Below are 5,875 nucleotides of genomic sequence, written 5' to 3'. Positions count from 1 at the left end.
TCTCTCTCTCTTAGTGTTCTCTATCTGGGTAGGCTACGCATGCGATTGGCCAGCTCATGTTCTTCTTCTGGCGTATCAAAATATTTTTCAACATCTCCCTTAACTGTTGCGTACCGCACCGCCCATAATTCTCACGGCGGAAATATCGCACACAACCGTCAAGAAAGTCATTGCTAGATGGCTTTCCCTCACTTGGCAAGTTGCGTGTTTCCGCTAAGTGACGATGCCCTGTGTCATGTCAATGCGACCATTTCTAACCTCTGCTTTTCTACATCTGCATCTACATCCATACTCAGCAAGCCACCTTCGGTAAGAGTGGCGGACAGTATTTTGTGTACCAATGTCACTTTCTCCTTTTCCTGTTCCAGTCTCGAATGGTTCCGAGGGAAAAAAGATTGCTGGTAAACCTCCGTGTGGGCTCGAATCTCTCTAATTTTATCTTCTTGGCTCTTTCGCAAGATATACATAGCAGGGAGCAACACGCTCCAAGATAAAAAAAGACACACTATGAAGGAATTATGCGAAAGGGGCGGAAATCGGTAGATGTCATGTATATTCAGCAACAAACAAACGATTGCAATTTCAGGGAAATTGGAAGATTTATTCAAGAGAAAGAACTTGACAAATTGAACTCGTCAGTGACCCGCTGGTCCACCTCTGGCCCTCATGCAGGCAGTTGCCCAGCTTGGCATTGATTCATAGAGATGTTGGGCATCCTCTTGAGGGATATTGTGCCAAATTATGCCCAATTGGTGCGTTACATCGTCAAAATCTCGAGTTGCTTGGAGTACCGTGCCACTAATTCTCCAAGGCGTTTTCAGTTGTGGAGGGATTCGGCGACCTTAATGGCTAAGGCAGGGTTTAGCACGAACGAAGACAAGCAGTAGAAATTCTCGCCGTGTGCCGGTGGGAAGTATCAGGTTGAAAAGTAAGTCCAGAATGGCTTCCATGAAGGGCAACGAAACGGTGTGTAGTATATCGTCGACGTACTGCTGTTCTGTTAGTGTGCCGCGGATGACAACCAAAGGGATCCTGGTATGAAATGAAATGTCACCCCACACTGTCACCCCTGGTTCTTGGGCGACAGTCACCTCGGTATTGCACCGCTGTCCGTCGGCTTTTCCAGATATGTCTTCAGCCGGGAATCTCGCTGATAGAGTAGTCTTCAGGGGTCAATCCCGCTTCGAATTGAACGCTGATGACCAGCGGATACGTGTCTGTAGACACCCCAGACAGAGATGCGATGCCAACCTGACAACCAGGAGTGATGGTGTGGGGTGACACTTGAAGGAAGAAGTAAGCAAGGTTGGGTTTAACGTCCCCTCGACTTCGAGGTCATTAGAGACGGAGCACACGCTCGGATTGTGGCAAGGGTGCCCTTTCAAAGGAACCACCTCGTCATTTATCTGGAGTGATTTAGGAAAATATGGAAAACCGAAATCTGTATCGCCGGACGCGGGTTTGAACTGTCGCTCTCTCGAATGCGAGTCCACTGCGCCACCTCTCTTGGCGGGGTGACACTTCATTTCATAGCAGGACGCCTTTAGTTGTCATCCCCGTGACTTTACAGCACAGCAGTACGTCGACGATATTCTACGCCCCGTTTTATTGTCCTTCGTGGCAAGCCATCCTGGGCTTACATTTCAGTAAGAAAATGTGCACCTCCGAAGAACGAGAGTTTCTACTGCTTGTCTTCATGCTTGCCACATCACACCTTGGCGAGCAAGGTCGCCGGATCTCTTCCCAGTTGGGAATGTTTGGAGTATTAAGGGGAGGGCTCTTCAATCAGCTGGGGATTTTTACCATGTAACGCGTCAGTTGGATAGAATTTGGCACGATAGCCTTTAGGAGGTCACTCAAAAACTTTGTCTATCAAAGCCAAGCCGAATAGCTGCTAGCATAAGGGCCAGAGGTAGACTAACGCGTTATTGACTTGCTTAATTTGTGAAGCGCTTGCTCTTGCAGAGGGGTTCCCATCAAAATTTTCTCAATGGCCCCCTCATCGAGCATGATTGGTACCTTGTTATATCACAGTATCAAGTATCTAAAAAAGCCAGATTAAGAGTCTTTGTATACGTTTTCTATTTTTGGTACTTAGGAAAACATTGACATATTCATTATTGAAAAAATATTGAGCTTAAAACTTTTTCAATTTAGCCATCATTGTTATTGTTAAATTTTTGATTATAGCTCAAAATCTTTGTCTTCAAATCTGGTGTTTAATATAGCAAACTCCTTAAAAGATATTGGCCGATTGTGGTCTGAAATGCGAGTTTCTGTGTAAAGTGACTGTCAGTTGTCAGCTGCAAAGAGGCAGCGCGCGGAGTCTAAGGCATACAGCAGAACTATTTGCCTCTATCTAATTCTAGTTTTTCGCTAGAGTGTGCTAGTGTCAGTTGGCTCTAGGAAGACGCTAGACGCAGAAGATAGCGTTCGCTAAAGCTCTGCTCATGCAGGAAGAGGCGAAAATAAAAAAATCTTATCATACGAAATATATTTAATATATTTTTTTTATTCTGATAGCATCTTGCGGACGCCTCTGGCATAGCTCACGGAACCCCGGGGGTACGCGGAACACCTGTTGGGAACCACTTCTCTAGAATAAATCATCCAATTTTTCTGAAATTGTACTCATTTGTTTGTCTGTACATGTAGATCACGCCGGCCGGAGTGGCCGTGCGGTTCTAGGCGCTACAGTCTGGAACCGAGCGATCGTTACGGTCGCAGGTTCGAATCCTGCCTCGGGCATGGATGTGTGTGATGTCCTTAGGTTAGTTAGGTTTAATTAGTTCTAAGTTCTAGGCGACTGATGACCTTAGAAGTTAAGTCGCATAGTGCTCAGAGCCATGTAGATCACCTCTACCAGTTTCAGTCCCATTAAGATAATTCCTTCATGATGCGACGATTTTTTTGTCTTAGAGTGTATATTGGTTGACTTATCTAAGAACGGACGCGTTCGGAAATTTTAACAGTAGACCACACCGTAGTGCAGAACACACATCTTGCAGCGTCTGCCACCGCATTGGTTGAGCATTTTCGTGACGCTTTCCCGCATACTAAATGAATCTGTACGAAACGTGCGGCTCTTCTTTGGATCTTCTCTACTTCCTCTGTCAATCATATCTGGTACGGATCCCATGCTGACGAGTAGTATTCAATTACTGGTCGAATCAGTATTTTGTAAACTACTTCCTTTGTTGATGGACTACATTTCCTGAGGATTTTTCCAATGAATCTGTCTCGCACCTGCGATATCCGCGCTTAATTTTATGTGGTCGCTCCACTCCGTACGCATACTTGTAGGTATTTTATGGAGGTAACTCCTTCCAGTTATTCTTCTGGTTTCGTGTAATCATCAGTAATGGGTCTTTCTGTCTGTCTATTTGTAATACGTTTCATTTGTTTATACTGCGGATTAGTCAGCACTTCTCTGCAGCCCTCCTGCATTTGACTACCATTTTTCAGGGTTGCGATTTGACTGTATACAGCAGCGTCATCAGCAAAATGTCTCATGGAACTCCTAACATTATCTACTAAGTGATTTACATACACTGTGAAAAATAAGGGTCCTGTTGTGACATTATGGTTCATATTCTTTAAAAAAATTGTAAATATTTTATTGAAACTGTTAAAGCAGGAGTAGAGACATCTTGTTTGAAGCGAAATCGATACTGAAACTCTTTGATAAGATTAAAATGAATGTACATATTAAGAAAAAGGGTGTAATAATTACTCTTAAAATACAGGGTGATTCAAAAAGAATACCACAACTTTAGGAATTTAAAACTCTGCAACGACAAAAGGCAGAGCTAAGCACTATCTGTCGGCGAATTAAGGGAGCTATAAAGTTTCATTTAGTTGTACATTTGTTCGCCATTTCAGCCAATAAAGTTTTTGGTCCCTTTTTCTTCGAAGATGCTACTGTAACTGGATACAGTATATGGAGATGTTAGAGAATTGGCTGTTCCCTCAGCTCGAACAAGAAGCACAACAATTCATATTTCAGCAGGATGGAGCGCCACCACATTGGCACTTATCTGTCCGTAACTACCTGAACGTCAACTACCCGAGGCGATGGATCGGCCGCCAGGCAGCCCGTGACAGAGCACGTCATCACTGGCCTCCAAGAAGCCCTGATCTTACCCCCTCCGATTTTTTCTTATGGGGGTATGTTAAGGATATGGTGTTTCGGTCACCTCTCCCAGCCACCATTGATGATTTGATACGAGAAATAACAGCAACTATCCAAACTGTTACGCCTGATATGCTACAGAGACTGTGGAACGAGTTGGAGTATCGGGTTGATATTGCTCGTGTCTGGAGGGGGCCATATTGAACATCTCTGAACTTCTTTTTGAGTGAAAAAAAACCTTTTTAAATACTCTTTGTAATGATGTATAATACAAGGTTATATTATGTTTCTTTCATTAAATACACATTTTTAAAGTTGTGGTATTCTTTTTGAATCACCCTGTATTGTAAAGATATCTATTTGTTATAATTATTAAACGTAAAAAGGTGCTATAATGTAATTATGTATGTAATAGTTACTGGCACTCACTTAGGGCTGTATGATATATGTGTAGTATAAAAGATGGATTAGTTCCGTCAGGAACGGAAAGCTGTGTAAGCGTATGAATAGGTGGGAGCGGAAACGTTTGGCGCGCTTTGGCGGGCGTGAACAGTCAGTCGGTGGCCAGTGATCTTAGAAGCAGCACGTACAGCGACAGCATAGTATGGAGTGCGCCGTATTGTTACATCTTGCCTCGGTTGGAAACTGCAGTTTATCACGGCCTGGTATGCGTAGAAAAGCGGGCTGTTGATTGTAAGATGGACCATCGTTATTAAGAGGAAATAAGTCCGACATGGATAACTGCTCTTGGCCGTTCTGATATTAATGCAGTTGTTGCCACCAACGCCACCGTCGCTGATCACAGCTTACAGGGTACGACAGTTTAGCTATGTATTATAGTGGGTGCCATTAAGTTGAAATGTGCTTTAAGAATAATAACCACCATCCAAATTAACAATTGTGTCCACCTGGTAATTTATCCCGCTCATAAACCAAGCAGGATCCTAACCTGGTAAATGGAAATTCCGAGTGACCTGTATTTAGCCAAGACTGTGAAATCTTTAATATATTGTTGGCAAATCAGTGATTAATCAGTGAAATAATTGATGGAAAGAATAACTGAGAATTTCATAATTAACATTGCTATTATTTTCTGTGTTAAGAATGATTATGTAAGGTTATGCCAGGTTTAGAGACCACATTAGATAAATTGTTTGCTGCTTTCACATTACGTATTAATGAAAGGAAATACTAAGTTGATGATTAATGGTGATAAATAGTAATGTTAAACAGTTTATAGTGAATCAATGAACTGTTGAGTACCAAATATGTTGATGTAGAAACCCCCCCCTGTCCAAATTTACTTTTGCTTTCATGAAATCGGTCTGTTTGCTTAAGCAGTTGGGTGCTGCAGTTTTGTTTCGAGTGGTTAAACTTTTCTGGTATTGCTGAACCATCTTTCATCTAAATCTAAAGTGAAGTCTGTTAGGTAAGTAGGGAGTTGCAATCTTTTCTGCTGTCCTACTCAGCTTTATTACGTGTGCCTAATTAGACTGGCGAATAATAGTGTACCACCAATCACATATATTGTTATCCACGCAAAATAGTAGTGTAAGTACTGTTATTTGCCGTACCTCTGAACTAATGACTTATTTCGAGAAACGAATTAAAGTCTGATGCTTATTCCTTAGGTTAACACACACGGTTATTACACGTGTTTTTGTGGTTTTGCTGTCCGGATAGGTAACTGTATTTCTGTTTGTTACATTGCTTATTATTATTATTATTATTATTATTATTATT

The sequence above is a fragment of the Schistocerca americana genome, chromosome 2 (genome assembly GCF_021461395.2).
Source record: "Schistocerca americana isolate TAMUIC-IGC-003095 chromosome 2, iqSchAmer2.1, whole genome shotgun sequence".
Taxonomy (NCBI): Eukaryota; Metazoa; Arthropoda; class Insecta; order Orthoptera; family Acrididae; genus Schistocerca; species Schistocerca americana.
This window is presented reverse-complemented; position numbering follows the sequence as displayed.